At 44.1% G+C, this 22,560-nt stretch overlaps 1 protein-coding gene across 1 annotated transcript in view; it reads left to right on the forward strand.

Annotated features, from left to right (window-relative positions):
* The first annotated feature begins 368 nt into the window (after positions 1-368).
* Positions 369-22,560, forward strand: part of SH2D5 (SH2 domain containing 5) — an 83,088-nt gene continuing 60,896 nt past the window's right edge. The window contains exon 1 of the mRNA XM_078642574.1: positions 369-498. The gene's annotated coding sequence lies outside the window, so the exon portion shown is untranslated. The remainder of the gene's footprint in view (positions 499-22,560) is intronic.

Below are 22,560 nucleotides of genomic sequence, written 5' to 3' on the forward strand. Positions count from 1 at the left end.
CAGTGACCTGGCCAAAGAGAGTATAAAAGAGCTGAAACTGGATCATAAATTCAAAGCTGTTTTGAACAGGGGTTCCCAAAATACGTTCGGCCCTGGGCCCCCCATAAGTCTCAAGTTGTCCCTGCTCAAGGTGCCTCACAAGAGGACTCCAAATGACAGCAAATTACCCCAAAAATGTCCTGGTTGCTAGCGTAAAGGACGTGCCAAAAAAGAAATCTGAAATTTTGCCCGGGGCCTCGGAAATCCTTGCACTAGAGATATGTAGAGCGTCATCCTATTTGACAGACAAAAAAGGGCGTGAGAAGGGAAAGTCATGTCTACCTAGGTAGGGGCGGGTTAAAGTAGGAGGTGGGATGTCGGGGGGCGTTTCCACCCACGGCTCTGACTTCCATTTAGCTGCCATTGCAAGGGTGAGCCAGCCCTTCCCCTTCAGGGAAAGATATCTCAGGTGTACGAACAGGAGGTGGAAGAACCGAGGCACAGAATTTACAACGGCAGGTAACCTTTCTTATTTGCTTGTCGGGAAAAAAGCATCAGCATGCCAAGGGTGGGCATTTGAACTTGGGCTGAATATTTCTTTCAGAGGGATGAATAAATATTCTCAGTGCTGTTATTAGGCGGCGTTCCTTGGTGAGTTATGTACTGTTTTTTATGTAAAGATTTTCGAAGTACTGCCACTCTTACCAGAGCTGATGATTGTCAGAGTGCTTCACCGGGAAAGAACTCAGGATAACAAGTGTTGCTTACTTTTTACATAACAATGCTAAATAAAATTCAATGAACTATTGTAAAAGAAACGCCCGTGGAAAGGGAGCGAGAACAAACAAAAGTAAAAAAAATATACGAATGCATTTGCCTATACAAAAAAGTAAAAGTGAATCGTCCCGACAAAGGCATGAGAAATAGGTTAACGTAACAAAGAATATTTTAGGAATAGCAGTAGATTCAGAATTTGAATGCTTTTTAGTTAATTCTGAAACTGGAGGAGTTGAGCGACAGATAGAGGTGCGAAGGGGTTCCTCCTGCATTTCACAGGTTTGAGTTGTGATGACAGACTGCCTTCACCCTCTAAACTGCTGACTCTAACATGTTTATCCTTCAGAGGTCTATGAATTGAAAGCATCTACTTGGGGAATATTTGTATTTACAGCACTGTGAAGAGGCAATGGCTGCTGTAGCGAGAGCTATGTAAATTAGTAACACCAGACTACCTAGCTGCAAATGTGCCTCAAATGCGGTTGTATACGGTAATGTAGGGAGTGCTGGAAGCTTAATTCGTTGCTACTTCAATGTATGTATAGTGTGGGTTTGCTCTTCAGGACAGGGGTCGCATTGTTGAGCTCAGTATTGTGTGCAACTCGCACTGCCCAGCTTTGTGCGCATGTGGAAAAGGGTTCAGACTTGGTGCCCATACGATACCAGACCTCTCTGCAGACACTGCATGTGCAATGGTAATTGCAGCGGCATGTCATTATTCATCTTCGCTCTCGTGTTTATCGGTTCCAGTAGTATCTCAGGTCCATACTGATGTAAACGCAGTATATCGTGATGGGATTAATAACACTTCATTTTAGATACATTTAGAACGTAAAGGGCCGCGTTACTAGTTCCCAGAATATACATTTGTTGGCTAAAACGTCAGGGCTGGTCGAAGGTCGTCTACGGTTTGATATCTACTTGAAATCCTTCACTCAGCAGACGGCGCGAGCGCCCGGGTGCAGCTGGCTCATCCTCGTGGCTGGCTGGGCTCCAGCATGTGGTCGCGCGGTGGGACAAGCTCCAGCGCGTGCACCTCGTGACGTCTGAGCAGCCCACGACTTCCGGTGCAGCCAGGGAGAGTGCGTGCAGGGGTTGGGATGGGTTCCTGCGCCCCTACCACCACTCCCCGATGACGGCGGGTGAATCAGCTATGGTGCCTGACACCCCCGGACAGGACCCGTTTCCTTGAAGTGTCCTACTGTGCCGCAGGCGGGGTGGTGGGTAGGGGGTGCCGGTAATTCATTAACCCTTTCTGTTTGCGTTCTGACACATTATTGTAACAGACTATTTGTAACGGGAAAAAACTCCTGCTCTGTACAGTGGATGCCTCACCCTATGCGTGTGCTTTGCATGGCACAGATACTGCATGTTTGCAGGGTTCAGTTACACTCCTCTCTCCTCTCTTTCTCCTCGAGCTTCTGTTCTTCCAGGGCCTGCCGGCCACAAGGAGTAACGCGCATAAAATCGATGACCTCGCAGATATTCTGTGGACTCTTAAAGCCCTTTGTGTATTTTCTGTTGCGCGTTGCATAGGTCATTTTCCATATTTTTACTTTGCATAACATTCAAATATTGTGGCATTTTCATCATCCGTAGAAGAATGAGATGCGATAGTAGAGCAGGAGGCTCTGTCGTTTGAGAAGGAGCAGTGTTTTGAAGGTGGGAATGGCATTGCAGATAAGATGTTGTATGAGGTTATAAAGCATACTTTAAAGGTAGGAGAGCAGAGTGGGTCTGGGAGAGGCAGTTTTTAAGTGTGAGTTTTGGTGATATGTGAGGGTAGAAGGAGTAATTCAAAGGTGTTGGGCAGTTTAAATATAGGATGGGTTAATAGAAGGCAGAGATAGTAGGAGTATGGAGTAGTTTGGGTGTTGAAGGGGTAATTATATTTGTATGCATTTACTGATCTAGCACGTTCTAAATTCAGTACACTTGTGAACAGGTTTACCTAGATTCACGCTATGCAACTCTGTGCAACAGATCTCCCTTGCACAACCAAAATTAGCATTGCATTGTATTTACTGCCCATTGTGCCACAATGATGGCATCAGCCACACACATGGAAATAACTCTGTTATTTGTGACAATAAAAATGATTTTTCATTTATGCAAAGACAGAGAAACAATACTTTGCATGAGTTTTGTGTTTTGAGTAAAGCTTTGAATACAATCTTTCATGCAGACATCCTTCTAAGGGAAAATTGGGCACTGTGTGTAATTTTAACAACTAGTAGCTTTGAAATATTTTTGAATTTCCCATTGTTTGTGCTGGGCTACGCTGGTTTGTATGGCTTTAGTTTAGTTGATATGACTTTGCTTGGAGTTCTAGGCCTGTTGGTGTGGTTCCTACCCCATTACACCCACTTTGCAAGAATTCTAAGGGGTTTTGTGCTACGCGACTAGAATTAGATTACTCAACATTATGTTGTAAATATATATTATAATTTTTGAAATAATAAAAAGTAAGATGAGGGAGGGTGAATTCCAATGTCAGTAAATAAGACCAGTTCTAGAAATCCTTGGTATAGTGAAAGGGAAGGGTCATGGGGTATTGAGGCTGACATTGTGACATCAAAGATTTGCTCAGGTAAAAAGGGTCATGCTGAGCGCGCAGGGTAAATTGATACTGGTAGACTGAGTGTGGTAGTAGTAGGTAGGAAGTGGGGACAGTTTGAAAGTTGGAAGTATTTAGAGGTCAGGAGGGATGTGACAAAATATAGAGTAGCTTGGGTGCTGGAGAGGAAGTTGGAAGGGAATAGTTTAAAATTGGAGATCGTTTCAGCATTGGAGGGGTAGTTTGAAGGTGGAGTTCGCATGAAGGTAGGGGTCATTTGTTTGAAGGGCTGAATTTGTTCTAGAAGGTAGTTTAAAAGTGGGGATACTTTGACTGTAGGCAGTTCTTTGACAATAGGGAGTAGTTTGAGTGGAGGGGTAGTCTAAAAGTATGGGGTAGCGAGAAGATGGAGTGGGTTTAGTATAGGAAAGGTTGTTTTGGTGTAGATTGGGTGAAGGAGGCTAAATTGAAAGGAAAGGGATTATTTTAGCATAGAAGTGCTAGTTTGAAGGTAGAAGGGGACAGTGTGAGGGGAGATTGAGGTATCTGATGGTTGGGATAGTTTAAGGGGCAGTATGGGGTAAAAGTGCAATAGCCCTGGCTGTGCATTAGTGCTTTTTAAAATGAGTTTTAGCCACACTGCAAAGCATCTGCGCTGCTGTAAAGCATGGCTACTAAACATTGCCAAAGCAATAGCTCTCATAAGCAAGACCTTTTGGCTTTGCCTGTGCGTGTTTTTTTATTACAGGTTCAGCTCAGCAAAGTAAGTCTGTACTGAAGTGGACATTTACAGCTGAAGTGTGAATGTGGCAGACAACACCAGTGTGTTCTTAGTAACACACATAAAAAGAGCGCAAGGGTGATATGAAGGTGCAGAGACCTTGGCATCACTCACGTGCTAATGCGAGAGAGATGTTTGTGAGGAGAGGCAGATGCCATGATTTCAGGACTCACATTCAATTACTTTGCTTTCTAAACTTTTAGGAATATTGAAACGAGGCACCTCGGGTGCAGTTTATTTTAATATTACATTAGGAAACTTCTATTACTATACTTTCCACTATTCCTTCCACAGATTTCGTGGGTTATCCCTTCCTAGTCTACCCCCCCCCTAAAAATATGAAATATTTCTGTAGATTTTCACATATTTTTTGCGGGTATGGGGCTGTCTCTAGTGACGGATGCAGGGTCAAGGCTGTCTCTGTGATGGGCCACAGGTCAGATCCCCTTCTGGCCTGGGTAGGTCAAAACTGCATTTTTCACATTCTACTGCATTCTCTGGCCTGACACTCCAGCTTTTTAATATGCTTTCCGAGCACTGACAGTCTTTAAAAACTCACAATACTATACTGTAGTGACCATAGGCGACACTGAGTTGGTGTTGAATGCTCTGTGTTGGGTGGTAGGTAGGAGTAGAATAATCACATTGCTCTCTCCTGGGATGAGGAGGGGGGGGGGGGGGTTCAGGTTATGCAGTACCTCTGCGGCTGGGGCAGTTGAGGGCTCCTTTGCTCTCTCATGGGAGGGGCATGAGGGATGGTTTCTACTGAGCTCTCATGGTGGGCTTGGGTGGAGTGAGAAGGCTTCCACTGCAGGGGGGGGATAGCTTTCAGTGATCTAGTAGGTTGGCTTCTAGGGCTCCGTCCTGGGGGTTGAAAAGATGGCTTCCCCAGCTCTCTTATTGGTGGGGGAGGGGAGGATAGCTTCCCCAGCTCTTCCCTGGGGCAGGTGTATCTATCACTTCTCTGTCCTGGGGCAGAAGAATCTACCACTGCTCTCTCTGGGGCAGGGGTAGCTACCACTGCTCTCTCCTGGGGCAGGGCTATCTGCCACTGCTCTCTCCTGGGGTGGGGTATTTATCATTGCTCTCCTGGACAGGGGTATCCATCACTGCTCTCTCTTGGGGCAGGGGTATGCTCTCTCCTGGGGTGGGGTATCTACCACTGCTCTCTCCTGGGGTGGGGGTATTTATCACTGCTCTCTCCTGGGGCAAGGGTATTTATCACTGCTCTCTCTTGGGGAAGGGGTATCTTTCACTGATCTCCCCTGGGACATGGGTATCTATCACTGCTCTCCTGGGGTAGGGGTATCCATCACTGCTCTCTCTTGGGGCAGGGGTATGCTCTCTCTTGGGGCAGGGGTATCTCCCACTGCTCTCTTCTGGGGCTGGGGTATTTATCACTGCTCTCCTGGGGCGGGGTATCTACCACTGCTCTCTCCTGGGGCAAGGGTATCTATCAGTGCTCTCTCCTGGGGCGGGGAATCTATCACTGCTCTCCCCTGGGGCAGGGGTATCTACCACTACTCTCTCTTGGGGCAGGGGTATTTATCCCTGCTCTCTTCTGGGGCACTGCTCTCTCTTGGGGCAGGGGTATTTATCACTGCTGTCTCCTGGGGTGGGGGTGTCTTTCACTGCTCTCCCCAGGGACTAGGGTATCTATCACTGCTCTCTCTTGGGGCAGGGCTATTTACCCCTGCTCTCTCCTGGGGTGGGGTATTTATCATTGCTCTCCTGGGGTAGGGGTATCCATCACTGCTCTTTCTTGGGGCAGGGGTATGCTCTCTCTTGTGGCAGGGGTATCTCCCACTGCTCTCTTCTGGGACTGGGGTATTTATCACTGCGCTCCTGGGCAAGAGTATCTACCACTGCTCTTTCCTGGGCCGTAGGTGTCTATCAATGCTCTCTCCTTGGGTGGGGGTATCTATCAGTGCTCTCTCGTGGGGCGGGGAATCTATCACTGCTCTCTCCTGGGGCAGGGGTATCGATCAGTGCTCTCTCCTGGGGCAGGGGCATCTATCACTGCTCTCTCCTAGGGTAGTGGGTGGCTCACTCTGCTCTCTTGGGAGGGGAGATGACTTCCACTGTTCTCTCCTTGGAGGGGTGGTGGTGGATATTATTCATTGCTCTCTCTTGGAGGGGGTGAGATGGCTTCCACAGTTCTTTTGGATGGGGGCAGTGGTAGCTTCCACTGCTCTTTGGGGGGGGGGGGGCGTAGTTTTCACTTCTCTGTCCTGAAAGGGGGGTTAGATTGCTTCCACTGCTGCCTCCAGAGGGGCGGGAGGGGAGAGTTTGGTGGCTTCCATTGCTGCCTCCAGATGGGCGGAGGGGAGAGTTGGGTGGCTTGCACTGCTGCCTCCAGAGGGGCGGGATGGGAGAGTTGGGTGGCTTCCATTGCTGCCTCCAGAGGGGCGGGAGGGGAGAGTTGGGTGGCTTCCATTGCTGCCTCCAGAGGGGCGGGAGGGGAGAGTTGGGTGGCTTCCATTGCTGCCTCCAGAGGGGCGGGAGGGGAGAGTTGGGTGGCTTCCATTGCTGCCTCCAGAGGGGCGGGAGGGGAGAGTTGGGTGGCTTCCACTGCTGCCTCCTGAGGGGCTGGAGGAGAGTCTTGGGTGGCTTCCACTGCTGCCTCCAGAGGGGCGAGTGGGTTGGAAGGCTTCCACTACTCTCGGTATAAAGAAGCCAGGAGCACCTGGACTTGCAGAGATGAGGCACTTAGACAACAGGTTCAGGCAATATATGGAGCTAGGTGCACATTGCCAGGCGGTGTTTAGGTAGATTGTGGATTAAGGACAGGCTGTAGAGCTTGAAACATATGGACAGACTGTGCAAAGAGCATGGAGCTGAAGAGAAGCTTGGTCCACACAGTGTGATGAGTTTGGAGCGCCTTCTGGATAGACAATTAGAGGAGCTTTGAGCACCTGGACAGCGAGTGAGGGGGAACGTAATGCACATGGACAAATAATGGCTGATGTTGACGCTAGGTACTGTTACCAGGCATTTCCAGGGTTTGGCTTTGAAACAGACAGTACCATGTGAGAGGGGTACAGAATTAAAGAGAATAAAACCAGAAACTTTACTTATGAAAATGGAACACAATCAGAAAACACCAGCTATGCTTCACTAGAAGCGCTTGCAAAAAACACAGTTGAGGGACAGAATGTAGATTTGTTCAAACTCTCCATCCATCATCCCCTTTTGTATCGCTTTGTTCGCCCTAAGTGTGGCAGGGTATACTCAGACGTGAGTCCCTTGTTCACTTGGCCACTGGATTCAAGATAGCCTGGCTGATGAGGATTATGAATCCGAAACCGGTCCCAGGATGCTTGTTTCCGGTCCAGGGAAGACATGGCTTGGCAGTTCGGGCTGGACTGTTCCCATAAGGCACAGGGTCAGACTGATTTGCATATAGCCATGTATGAACTGGGGTGGCTGAGTGAACTAAAGATTGGTGATGGATTAAACCCAGATCAGTTGACTGGGGGTGAGTGTTTGATTTGTTCAAACTCTCCGTCCATCATCCCCTTTTGTATCGCTTCACTAGAAGCGCTCACAACCTGTTCCCAATGGTCTGACACCGCAGTCTCTTCCAGGAGATTGTGGGACTCCATTGATGTATATCTACAGAAAAAGAGCCCTCCATGATCCCCACTCTGAGATACCTCCCTACCACCGTTTGCATCTTCACAAATTGCTTTCCTCACAGATCCTCCTACTAACAAAACTTGTTTAAACGGTTCCAATTCGCCTTGAGCCAACCATGCCTTCCTCTGCTATATCCCCCTATCCTTATTATATCTTTTGTATCCTTTACACAACTATCTCTATTCCTCTCTTAGTTTTAAAAATTCTTTATCAGTTGTTATAGTCGGTAGTAACTGTTCCACACATGTTTAATAGTTTACAGGACATGCTTTTCTTGCACAGTGCTTGATTCAGTTGTGTATAAGCAATTACACCTAGGCTCTTCCAATGTAACTCTTATATGTCTTTACTAACGAATTTGGCTTACTTTTGGGACTTATATCATCAAAATCAGCTATGATGTTTTGTACCTATGCTAGGCTGTAATTCGCTCAATACATTTGTTTTAAATAAAAAAACACTCACATGGTAAGACTTATTCATTTTGTGTGTGTTTACCTAGCATTAACAGTCTGTCTAAAGTCCAATCTGCGGCCCTTACCTTCAAAGAATACAATAGTCTGTTTCATTGATTTTATTTTTATTAGGCAGTAGGGCAAATATTTGTTACAAAGTATACACATTTTTCCTTGTCATTAAAGCACAATTTGTAACTGTTTTCCATTATGTTTATTTGTGTGCCCCCTAAAAGACCCTCACTACAAATACTAATATAACAGTGTGAATTTGAAGTGGAATCCGGGAGCTTCTCTTGGCAGAGCTCTGTAGTCATGTAAGAAAAGACTCGTGGAATGTTTCATGCAATTTTACATATTTTATTCTGAAAGAAAACAGTTCTTCAAAAAGGCCTGTTTGGCTCATCTGTTCCTCCATCTGTTACTGAGCTTCTGTTGCCTCAGATCAAACGGGCGCTAAACTAAATACAGCTGTGATCTCTGAGCTTCTTCCAAAAATCTATACATAGCCATGGAAATCTGTGGAAGATGGGCTGTGTGTTTTTGCAATTCCAGACAGTTTTAAATCTATCTATCTATCTATCTATCTATCTATCTATCTATCTATCTATCTATCTATCTATCTATCTATCTATCTATCTATCTATCTATCTATCTATCTATCTATCTATCTATCTATCTATCTATCTATCTATCTATCTATCTATCTATCTATCTATCTATCTATCTATCTATCTATCTATCTATCACCTACTGGTGGTCGCCAGTAGGTAGTTATAGTTAGAACCTAGTTTCCATAGGAAAAGCGTGTGTTTGATTTACCAATAACTTTGGCGCTGTTTGACGAATCTTCACGAAATCTTCAAAACTAATTGTTCACTCAGGTCAGCTCCTGTCTTGATTCGTCAAGGGGGGCCGAGAAAAAAAGGGAGGTCCCAAAACATGTTTTCTCCATGTTAGTTTCCATAGGAAAGTGTAGACACCGATACAGCCTTAACTGCTGAACGGAATTACCCCAAATTTGGCAGAGGGATAGCTCTTGGTCCAGAAAGCACGCTTTTTTAAAAATGGTGCAATTCCGGTCAGTAGTTTTTGAGATATCTAAAGATTTACAGATATCGATATTTGAGGATTGTGAAATCTGATTGTCTGAGCCCTCTGAGCATAAGCTTGCCTCTGATTGTCTGCCAACACTTCAAACTAGGAAGTGTTGGCAGCCATCTTGTGCCTCGGACCGAGGGAGAGGGAAAAAGGTAAGAGAAACATAAAAAAAAGAGAGCAGGGTAGAAACACCCTTACCCCCCAGGCCTGCTCAGGGGGGTCCCACAGGGACCCCCAGGCCTGAAAAAAGCAAATGTGTTTTTTTACATTTTCGGCCGGGCCGCGCTGGGTGCAAAAATGAAAAAAAAATGAAGCGCGGGCTCTTGCACTTCGTTTCTAAAGCCCCCAGGTGGGCCAGGTCACGGGGGCAATCCTTAATTCTGTAGCAGGGACCACCACCTTCCCGGCGCTTTATCATTTATTCGCGGAGGCACACGGCCCTCCGCAGTCCCGGGGACTACCAGCGATGTCATCAGTGATGTCTTTTGAGATGTCATCACTGATGTCACTGACCATGTCATGTCATGAGTGATATGTGATGTCATCAGCAGTGCATTGCGCCGGCGCGAGTTATAGTTAGCTCTACTAACTATAAAAGCCACATTTCTCTATTTTTTTTACGATTGAAATGTCCAACTAACTATAACGTCCCTGAAACCTGTGTTTTTTTCAGTGAATTTCTAAGGTTTTTTAAAAGCTAATTTCTAACTATAACGTCCATGAAACCTATGTTTTTTTCTGTGAATATAGCACCGCGTCAACTTGTAAAACAAAAATGGTATGGTTTCGAGAAGAGACAACGCAGCGCCCCCCTGGATGGTTAAGCAATACTCACCTGAGTGCGAGACTATGCGGGGAGAAACCATGCGGCGGTCTGTAATGGGCCGCTGCGTGTAAGTGACTCAAGCTGTAATTTTTAAAACATCGCTGCCTTTGCACCATGCACATCGGAGATAAATGCCTGCCACCACCAGACTTCACGTTTGGGACACCACTTGGTGTTGGAGGAAGCAGTTCACTGTACCTGCAGTCCCAGTGGGAGACATGAAAACTCCGACATGGATCACCAGATGGATGGGCGGCGGTGCAAGCCAAGGACAGTGGGCCAATCAGAGATCACCATGCTGACCTGTTAAAATCACGAGACCCTTGGCTTTATGTTATTCAGAGCAAAGCGGGCACTGAAGAAAGCCATTAGGATGAAACGCGTCTGCCCCAGTGTTTCGCTATTTGTCAACAACAGAGCTGCTTGTAATAAAAATGAACTTGAGTCACCGAGCATGTGTCGGACCTGTCCTTTTGGGATAGGAGTTTGGTGTGGAGATGTCAGACGGTTTGCAAGTACCGTCTTGCCGGCACGCCTTTCGGTCAGGAGCACCGCGTCAACTTGTAAAACAAAAATGGTATGGTTTCGAGAAGAGACAACGCGGTGCCCCCCTGGATGGTTAAGCAATACTCACCTGAGTGCGAGACTATGCGGGGAGAAAGCATGCGGCGGTCTGTAATGGGCCGCTGCGTGTAAGTGACTCAAGCTGAAATTTTTAAAACATCGCTGCCTTTGCACCATGCACATCGGAGATAAATGCCTGCCACCACCAGAATTCACGTTTGGGACACCACTTGGTGTTGGAGGAAGCAGTTCACTGTACCTGCAGTCCCAGTGGGAGACATGAAAACTCCGACATGGATCACCAGATGGATGGGCGGCGGTGCAAGCCAAGGACAGTGGGCCAATCAGAGATCACCATGCTGACCTGTTAAAATCACAAGACCCTTGGCTTTATGTTATTCAGAGCGAAGCGGGCACTGAAGAAAGCTGTTAGGCTGAAACGCGTCTGCCCCAGCGTTTCGCTATTTGTCAACAACAGAGCTGCTTGTAATAAAAATGAACTTGAGTCACCGAGCATGTGTCAGACCTGTCCTTTTGGGATAGGAGTTTGGTGTGGATATATATATATATATATATATATATATATATATATATATATATATATATATATATATATATATATATATATATATATATATATATATATATATATATATATATATATATATATATGGTATTAAGAACTCCCTGCTGTACATTATAAGAATATTGCAAGTCATCGAGGAGTTCCATAGCCATATAGAGGAACTCCAAACTATATGTTTGTGTGTGTTTTGATACTTTTAATGCACAAAAATAGTGGTCTAAAAAGCAAGCGCGTAGCTTCAGGGGTGCTTGTAAGGGGTGAGATACCCCTTAATCATTTCTTAGTGAGGTATTGGACTGGAAATATCAGTTGATCAGTTGTCTGCAGCACCAATGTCATTAAGTCAGTTTTGCTGCAGACCGGGTAAAGGTGGGTGAGCTAATTTATTAACATTGATAGCTGGGCCATAACCAAGCCAAGGGAAGGCTTAGCTCTAACAGCCCGTGAACAAGCAAAACAATGAAAATAGTTGTAATGTAAATCATGCAACAAACATCAAGCAAAAAACGTTATAAAGTCACTTTGAAATAAAAAAAAGTGTATTTCTTTATTATGTGGACGTGAATCATTCATATTCATTCATATATTCTTTATTTTGGTTCAAAATAAAACCATAAAAGATGCATCATCAATATACACATACAATTGTAAAATACATGGGACAATTCCGTATATAAATAGTAGCACCTCAACATGGTAGGGACTGAAAATCTGAATCAGTAATACATTTTCTGTACCAAAAAATACTATTAAAATATTTAAATACATTAAAACTTAGACATAGAAGTTTTTAAAGAATTAATAAACTGTGCACATAAGTCATTATTTGTTATTCTAACCTGAACATGTGTATGGTTATATAAAATGTCAATGTTATTTCCACATGGTCATACCAACTCAAAATACTTTTCTATGCAAAGATAAATTCATAGTTTAATTTTAGCATTAAGGCCATAAAGTGTATGTGCGTATTTACAGTCAATCCAACTTTAGCTCTTATAAGACTCACATTAAATAAAAACCTACTGACACTAAAAACAATTTTTGGGGAAGTGTCTGTTTTCAATATTCTTCCGTGTCACATTATTACTTAAGAGTGTATCACTGCATTGAGAGGCATTTATAAAAAGGGATAGTTGTAAAACTTAAACTTAATGATATCCATGCCTGCCCCTGCTCTGACGACAATGGCACTTGTGAAATCAGAGGCAAGTCAGTTGTCATGTGCACCCTGTATGTGGGTTAAACAGAAGGTTTTTGTACTGTGAACTACCTGAACTCGTGCATTTGAAGGTAATAATATGTGATAACAAAAGAAAAGGACACTGAAATCAAATATTTGCCTAGGATCATACAGTTTGTTCAAGCGGGGAAGCTGGGATTAGCCCCAGATTTTCCGATTTTCCATTGTGCAGTTCAGTTACAAGATTGATGACTATTTCTCTTACCTGTTTTACTTCAAAGGTCACTCCTTTATTTATTCTTGGCACAAGAGGTTAGTATGTGAGGGCATGCAGATTTCACATGAAAGGTACGCTTTTTTTGGGCTCCAGAGTCCAAGAGGACCTCGAGATGAGCCAGAGCCAGGCATCTGGCTCGCGTTTTAGTTACTCACCCACCTCTAGAACTGGACCAGGGAAAACAGAGTGATCCACAAAGATGTTTTAGATTTCGAGGGAGGGCTTGGATCTAATTTTGGCCTCTGACCACCATTCACTCTGTATCAGTGTACCACCTGCAGGTTTTTAAGTGGTTTGGGACCTGCCAGTTCTCACATGTGGCGCTAATTAAAATATGTCTTTGAAATGGGTCGCGATTTATTCCTAAATTAATGCCCTTTACAGGCAAAAACAATGTTTGAATTGCCAACAGTGACTGTAGAAAATCTTGAGGTAATCCATAACGGCGATGCAGTCCCTTTTTTCGTTTAATCTTCAATTTAATTTGCATTCCCTAAGAGTATTTGTCTTTTTCCATTTGTTGTGTTTCTTTAGTTTTTTTCATGCTACATAGTATTATTTTATATAAAACGTTTTGCCTTTAGGGATCTGGGTGAGTCCTGATTGAGGGTGTGTGTTCATGATGGGACACAAGTGACAACTCTGGGGAGCAGTTTTAAGGTAGTGTGGATTTCTCACAGTGCCTGTCAGTGAGTCATAAAGGTGATCAGACATCATCCACATGCAATCCTTGGCCTTTCTGCAGAGCACTCGGAACAATGGTCGCATATGAGCCAATAGTAATTATGATTTTATTGGAAAGTGAGTGCAGGAGGTAGATTAAACCTTCTACATTCACCAACACTAAGAATGCCACCACAGCCACATAATTAGGAAAGGTAGATCAAAATTTAACAGCCGCTAGACGCCGAGCAATGGACAATTGTACACACCAGAAGAACAAGACAAATTGCAATGTTCTTCAACACACAAATCCACACGCATAATCTTGATATTTTTTAATTTGTGATATAATTTCTATTAAAAATGAGAAAGAATCAGGGATTACTGGTTCCTTGCTGTGTAGATCACCAGAGTGTACAAGGGCTTTATGTTACAGGTAGTTTCAAACTTTCTTTTCCTCAAGTTATAAGTGCCTTATGTCATTACACATTGCTAGATATTCTGCAGCATTTTCTACTATTTTGCAGTTTTCACCTAGCCTGCTCTCCCTGATTCATCTCCACAAGTGTGGTCTGCTGCAGGATTAGGTATGGGCAGATGTTACCCTCCTCTCCTGGGCCTCCCTACTCTAAATACCTGTGAGAAAGAACTGGTCTAGAGTGGATAATATTGCGGATACTATATCACCGAGTCCCTAAAATGGCTGGCCTTATTTTTCCACATATGTGAAAACTAATGCCCCCAACCTAATTCATTACCACTGTCCAGTGGCCCCACCTCACTGTCCTTTTTAGTTGGGTACATCTCATTGCTTGTTGGATAATCTCACACTACTCTAACATTGTTAACTAAGCTATGCTGCAGCTAAAAAAGCGTTTTCACAGGGAACCGTGAAACATAGGAAATATTTATTTTTACCTGTGAGATGTAGAAAACATCTCATTGTTATCTGTGCAAAATATGGATTTCAAAATCATAATGACAGCTCTCAAAACCACTCTGCAGAGCTTCACCACTAGCAGCGCCACAGCAATCTGTTTGTGACTAGGCCCCTCGGTGTTCAGGGGATGTCTGTTTCACACCTGCTTTGGTCAGATGCCAAGAGTAGAAGGAAAATAGATGCTGGAATGTTGATACCTTTTATAAAGCTCCGCGAATCACTGAGGTCGACTCAGAGCGCCTAGGGAAATCTGGAACCATGGAACAGAGTGACCGAAGAGAAGCAGGAGGGACTTGATAGCAGGAGAGAGGGGGATCCCCAAAGCACAAGTTTCCGGTGGATGGAGGGCCAGCGCGTGGTCGGTGGGCGGTGTTGGTGTCTGAGACAGATACGGTAGGGGGAGTCAGACTGGAGGAAGGGTGGTGGCGAGAGGCCGGGTGACGGTAGAAGGAATCCTGTATACGTAAAGTGTGTGAGCCAGTAAATAGGTTATGGGTGTCTATAAACCTTTATTATGTTATCTGATGGCCGAATGCTGGCGTCTTTACAAGGCCCCAGTTTCCGGCGCGTATCCTGCTGTCCCAACGAGTTTCTTTTCATCGTCCGGCCTTGCTCTCCTGAGGGAGGCCGCGCACGTCACGGGACGAGCCGCAGATAAACGGTGAGCCAGAGGGGGCGTTAGGATCTCCCGATGACTGAGACCTGGTGGGACGGGATTATAATCCCACCTGTCCTTCTCGGACTAATCCCGCACAGTGTAGACTCCGGACCGGACCGGCGAGCGTCGCCCTTCGGTCTCTCTCCAAGGTACAAATGTCGTCATCTGGAGGACTCTGGGACAGGGTGTAGCGCCGAGAACGGACAGGCAGGTGGAGACTTCTAGTTTGAGGGAAAGTCAGTACATCATTCATTCCAGGCCGAACTGTTTTTCAGGTTTATTCAATGTTTATGTTGACTTCCTGAACATATGTAGTGCTGCACGGCAATTGGGGGACAAGTGTAGTAATGTTGCAATTTCAAGGACAGTTACTCGACTTTCTCTTTTAGATGATTTTCGCAGTTTGGGAGGAGAGAGGTGGATTTTTATCAGAGAGATCTTATATTATAGTATTGATTACATTTACAATGATGATTGATATCAGGTCGATTGTTTTGGAAATAGCACAAACTCCTCTAGGCTCTTGAACTGTGTCCCCCTGTGCAGTAATACTGGTTTGTGTGGAAGGCGATGGCTATGGAGATAACCCTTAGTGCATCCATTTAACCCCCTGTCCTGCTGAGGGCCCCCTTCACACCAGGAGTTAAAGCAGCAGTTCTTCCTGTAGTCTCAAATGCAACTTTTCTGTTTTTTTACTAACAGTCCAGTTGTACCACCTCCAGATTTTTAAAACACATTTATTAGGCCATTCAACTTGTCTTTTATGTTATTAATATGAGGCAGCGCGAGCAATTCTTTGAGTAGAGGCTGCACCTTTAAAGTGGCAGGGCAAACACTTCTCACCATGCAGTGAGCAGACCACGCTTCAAACAGTACCAGCACTTCTCAGAATGGCTGCTGTACCTTTAATGTGAGAGTCAGGACTTTAAGTGGGCGAACAAATTGAAGGATCTCTAAAAGGGGCATGGAAAACCTGTGAAAGTGGCATGGGCAACACAATTAGGGCCATGGCCTAAATCATGACAACTAGAATTGTGTGCTTAATACATTCATAAAGTCACATTCAACAAATGGTAATAAAATAACAAAAAGGTATATTTATTTACTATAAACAATAAAAACAAAAAAGCATATACAAATCTAGGAATATAAATGTTGCATTAAGATACCTTTATGGTTAACTGGCAGCCGTGCTGGGGTGCCTGCTCTCTCTCTCTCATCAGAGCTAAATTGATGGCAGCCTTTTCTGAGTCCATGCTGCCTTTTCTGGTAAACTATCATTTGGAGCAATGTCCTATGTTTTCTGTAGTCTTCCTTGTTCGATGCCCAGGTCCACATTCGCCTACAGTTGTATCTTCAAGAGCAATCTGTTTTTGTTTCGTGTCGGTAGCTATCCGCTAGTAATGGGCTCCATAGATCAACTAAAGGCATCATCGAAGCACTTTTCTGGGAGAAAGCTGGGGGTAGATTAGGGTCTGTCTGTAATTTGCGGGTTCAACTGTTTGGTCCTGCTTTAGACAAACTGGATTTACACACTGAGTGGTAATCATACGGACACTGATGAGAAATGTAGTTAATTATCTGAGCTGTGAGACCTGACTTAGATAATAATAGGAGAGGACAAAGAAAATTGGCAAACCATTAGGTAGTGCACATTGTCTTCAGAATAAAAAGTCCAATATGTTTTATTGTGTTTACAATACCAACGTTTGCAATTAAATTACCGCTACTGTAAATAAAATGTACACTACCAGCTTAGAATATCTCAAATTGTAATTTTTTTTTTGCAGGGGGAAACAGGTTTTCACTCGGCCCCTTCCTCACCACCTCTACCCTTTCCTTAGTCCCTTCTCACCATCCTCTCTGCCACAAGACCTCCTGCCTAATAACGGCATTTAGTCCTAATTGCTGTGAAAATGGTGCCTTTTCTTGACTCTGTTTTGTTCTGCAGTGGGTGGGGTGGAAAGGCAGAAGGCAGATGTGGAGGGGGGGGGGCATGCATAGGGAAAAGAGACAGGGGGAAACAGTTGGTCCGCACAGGACAGTATTTGTGGCCCCCAATGAGCCCTGGCAGTAGAAATAAGGTGCTACATTTGCCCAGTGACTTGCATAAGAAAAATACATGTTTTAAGATATATAAAGTAAATAAAAAGAGAAACGTCAACTTTTGTGGAAATGGTCGGAAGCTTCCTCCCTAAATCGGGGAAAGTTGGCAATTGTTCGTACAACTTATCAACTCTTTTCTGATGGTTCAAATGCATATAGGCTACTCACAATAATTTTGGAATCATATAGTGGTTAGAGGTCTGCAGCTTCCAAGCACTGTATATCATGGATACTGTTATTAAAGATGTAAATGCCCATTTTCCATATGCAAATCAGTCTTGACCCTGCTCCCCATGGGAACAGTCTAGCCTGGACTGTCAGGCCAGGTTCTCCCTGGACCAGACACAAGCATCCAGGGAACTGTTTCTGGGTATCAACCCTTATCAGCCAGGCTAGCTTGAATCCGGTGGCATAGCGAGCATGGGACTCATGTCTGGGCATACCCTTCGTAGTTAGGGCAACAATTTAAAAAAGCACATGTGATGGACAGAATGCTGAATAAATCAGTCATTCACCCCCAGTCAAAGATCTGGGTTAAAACCATTGTTTTTTTTGCTTGCCATGCCATTCTGTGACTGGGGGTGAGTGTCCCACTCAAATAGGAATTAGTAACATAAGGTGAAGAGCTACTTTTTTTAAGGTATTTTCTAAAGGAAGCTTCTGATTGTGCCTTTTGGATTTTTAACTGCAATATAATTCAGATATTGGCCTTGGGAACCAGGTAGCTGAGAGAGCAGCCTCTAATTTTGGCTTTGTGGAATTTTGGGACCAGAGCTAACATAGCATCAGATTGTCTCAAACTTTTCACTGGAACATCAGGTTTAATCAAAAAATGAAGATAGCGTTGACCAGAAATTGACAGAGCCTCGCAGCTATAGCAAAGGGGTTTAAAAGCAATTCCCTTCTTAATCGGAAACCAGTGCAGGTCTCTCATGCAGGCCCTGAAAGAGGCATATCTAGGGAGTTTCAGCAATAAAAATGCAGCAGAATTTTTGATGCTCTTTAGTCTATTGAGTCTCGCTTGTGAGAGCCCAAGATAAAGGGCATTGCAACAATCCACCCTCAAAGTAACAATAGCCTGGATGACAGTTTTCTGGTCCGATAAAGGTAAGAATACCAGAATTTTCTTAAGGACTTATAATATCCCAAAGAATGTTCCAGCTGGAAGATTTACTCCGTGGTGAAACAACAACTTACTATCTAGCCAAATGCCAAGATTTGTAACTTTTTGTTTTGGTGACAGTAAAGGGTGCATACTAGTGGGCCACCATGCGGGAGACCAAATATCAGGCTGATTGCACAAAATCAGTGCCTCGGTCTTCCTGCTTTTCAACTTTAGGCAGTTTTTGTCCATCCAATTAGCTACTTCCGAAACACACAGATGCAGCTGAGAGACAGTATTGCTCCTGTTGTGAGAGAGAGTGATGATCAACTGCGTATTATCCGCATAAGTAATAATGGTAAAGTCGAAGGTTTCATTGACATGAGCCAAGGAGCGGCCATAAACATTAAAGAAAGTTGAACTCGGAGATGATTCCTGAGGGACTCCATGATGCAACGCAAAGATTTTTGAATTAAAAAGTTTATGAAAGACCTGAAATGATATGCCTTGCAAATAAGAAGCAGGCCAGAGAAGAGCCTCATTGCAAATTCCACATTCCCACAGTCTTTTTAACAGAATAATATGGGATACTATATCAAAAGCAACACTGAGGTCTAGCATGTTAACTACCGTATAGCCGTCTGAATCCGGGATATAGCGCACCGATTCAGTGGCCAGTAGTAGAGCAGATTCAGTGCTGTACGATGGGGGGGTGGGGGGGACCGACTGAGTCCAGTGACACACATTTTTACTTTCTAAAAAGTTGGAAAGTTTCTTATTTGTGTATTTCTCAATATTCTTAGAGAAGAGAGGTAACAGCGAGATTGGCTGATAATTCTCAGGCTTAAGATGATCAAGAAAAGGTTTCTTTAATAATGAGACTACCATTGCATGTTTCCAACTCTGGAGTACATAGATAGTAGGAAAAGAGCAATTCAATAGGTCTGGATAGATCACTGTTTGACCATGCTCCAAAATAAACGGGACACAGGGTCTGGGGGTTCCAGATTTAACAGAAGAGCATAAAGAGTCTATATTGGCCAGCTCAATAGCATCAAATTTCAAAAGCCTAGCGGTATCATCAGCTGTAATGACCCAAGAACTCAGACCTGGAGAGTTAGTTGCTTCCGTCGGAAGCAATTAACATAGATGTTACTTACTTTTTCAGATAAAAAGAGAGCCAAGGTATTGTATCTCTCATCCGAAGGTGTAAAATGGCAGAGGAAACTGAAGAAGGTGAGGTTAGAGACTTAACTATAGAAAAAATCTCTTTCAAGGTGTTGGTTGCCATTTGGATTTTCATGGCAAAAAATTATCTGCGAGATAAGATTACCTAATTTAGTGATGGTAGACTTTTAGGGCTGCTAGATAATATAATTTAAAAGTTGGCTCATAGGATTCACGCCATAGACTCTGAAGGCATTTACATTTCCTCTTCATAGCGAGTAAATCCTTCCCAAAGCAGCAGTCCGAAGGCCTCTTTCTGAGAGATAACCACTTAGTAAGAGGGACGGTTTGGTTTAAGGTTCTGATAACCAAGCTATCAATTGCTTTGCTGGCCTTGTCCATATTCTGGTCTAAGGAGGGTTATCTATTATCGAGCATTTAACAAAAGAACTCAGGAACAAATTTAGTCCACTGGCTCGATCATACTGGCAGAGGGGCAGAGCCAGCCGGAGCCCCACTAAGACGTACCATGATAGGGATAGCGGAGTGATTTGACCAGGTCAAAGGAATAGAGTCAGTAATCTCCAAAATGTCTAGATTAGAAACGACCTAGTCAAGAATATACCTGGACCTATGAGTGGGGCAGCACACTTGTTGAATGAGTTATATACTCTCTAGAATCCCCCATCAACATTTTTACCACCGGGAAGCTAGTGTAAACAAAGTTCAAGTTGAGATCGCCTAATAGTATAACATTAGAATATTGGAATGCTAAAGAAATTATAGCATCAAGTAAAGATTTAACAAAAATAAGAAGAGAACCCAAGGAACGATAAGTCAAGGCCCCTGACAAGGTAACGTTTTTGATAAGTTCTAGTGAGATAGAGGTTATTCCGCAACCATCAATGTGCAGCTCAGAAAAGAAGCAGTGTATCCCCTGTTTAAAAATAATAGGTATCTCGCCCCCAGTGTTGGCCGATTCGGGTGATAAATACACTAGCTTGATTCCTCATGGTATTTGTTTAGTTCTATTACCCATAGACGACAACTCGGGTTTCGTAGATTTAGACTACGTCATTTAAATTTCAGGACATTACTTATGACTGACAGTGTATTAAAATATATAAGTTACTGATAGTTTAATATGACTATATTATAAACTTGCTTAAAAAGAATACATTGTAAAGCAATGTGTTTTAATGTTTTTTTCCCTTGCTGTGGTAGGCTGTGCCTAAAAGGAGTATATTTGAATCTGAGATAACATCACGTCAGCAGGGTTTAGTCCCTTCACTTCTCAGCACAGCCTCCAAACTGTACATGGGATGCTACCTGTACTGGTCCATAGTGCTGCTATTCTGTTAATGCAAAAGTGACCACACTTTTAAGCGGCCCTTGTCTGCTTTCAGTGAGACAGTATCCCACAACCTATTCTCTGCCAAGAGACTTTTTAAAATGTGATATTACCACTTGTCAGCAGAGCTACTCTGTTTTACTAGGACAGTTAACCCCTTCGCTGCGGGGTGTTCCCCCCCGCTGTGTGGGGGGAGGGGAGCCGCGCGCAGCGCCGCCGTGCCTGGTGACGAGCTCAGCTCGTCATGAGGCGCAGCGGAGCTGCCCTCATAACGAGCTCAGCGCGTCACGGCCACATCCGTTTTTAGAACGTTCAGCACAGCTGGGAAATTAGCCTCGTGTGCGAACGTTCTAACGGCCGTGACGAGCTCAGCTCATCATGAGGGCTGCTCCGCTGCGCCTCAAAATAAATGCGCCCAGGGTCTGCCACAGGCCCACTTGGCCGGCGTGCCCTAATCATTAAAAAAAAAATAATGCCCCCTGGATTCATCGCAAAGCCCCCTGGGTGGCAGTCCCTAATCATTTTGAAAAAATGCCCCCAGGGCCTGCCGCTTGCCCGTGGGCGACGGACCCTAACCATTTACAAAAAATAAATGTCACCTGTGGCTGCGGGCCCAAAACTTGATAAACATGAATGAACCTGGGTGCCACCAGAATGGCGGGCACAAGGGTGCAATATTCTTTATCAAGTTTAGGGCCCGCCGCCCACAGGGCACGCGGATGCCCAGGGGGCATTTATTTTTTCATCAAATTTTGTAATTTTACGGGTACTTTTTAAATAAGTGCGGGCTTTTTACAAAACTGCCAATTTTGCCATTATTTAGCAAATTGCGAAATCCTGAAGGGTCTCAATAGTACTTTTAATGGGCCTGTGTAGTACTTTTACTGGGACTGGAAACCGATTTACGAACAGCCCAGATAATGTAAGCACTTCCCAGCAGGGCTGTCATACGTTTGTTCATATAGGTCTATAATGTATCAACAGGGCCACTATACTTGTAATGCACCACCTACTTAGCAGGTCTAATACACCTGCTAACAGGACAGCATCAGCACTTCACAAAGTGACATATCGATGTTTACTAGGATAGTAGCAGTATTTCTCAGGTGTACACTGCTGCTTTGGGGCAGAGGATTCTTGGGCTTTTTCCTACACCCTCAGTACAGTTAAACTGATGGTTGGCTCACTGATGTGTTGCATCACCACGATCCGCCACAGGCTCGAATCATGGCAAGTCTGATTCACCCATCCATCCTTCTGAGGTCTGTAAACTGAGTACCATTAAACTAGGCAATATTAACATCTTTTGTTTATTGTGCTATACAATGGCAGAGGTGAACTATAAAGTGCAAACTAGCTTCATTTTGAAACAGTGTTTAAGGGATGTCATCTGTTGATCAAGGACATTATTTCAACTCTGATATTCGTGACCAGCGACAAGAAGAGGGGTGGTGAGACCGAGTAAGGCTGCCTTGCTGTTTTTGATCTGAAAGTAGTGTTTTTCTCACTTCCCCTTTCCATGTGAAATGAGTTTTTTGACATCACTATTAGACCGAATCACAGGAAGTGAAAGAGCGAAAGTCGCACCTGTGTGAGACTGCTCATTTCCAGCCAACCAATTATACCCAGACTCTTCATGCTCCAGCTTTACCACTGTTTTTGCTGCAGCTTTTATTGGACGACTCAGTCATTCTTTGTATTTTTTTTTACTATTTTGGATAATATCTGTTCTGCTGAAACACTTCCTGTTCTTTCTCTCTCCTTATGTGGACACGTAATTACTATTCTCAATTCTGAGCCTGTTCAGTTTCATCTTGTATCGGCCATAGTACAATATTTCCATCTTTC

Source organism: Lissotriton helveticus, chromosome 5_1 (assembly GCF_964261635.1).
Source record: "Lissotriton helveticus chromosome 5_1, aLisHel1.1, whole genome shotgun sequence".
NCBI lineage: Eukaryota > Metazoa > Chordata > Amphibia > Caudata > Salamandridae > Lissotriton > Lissotriton helveticus.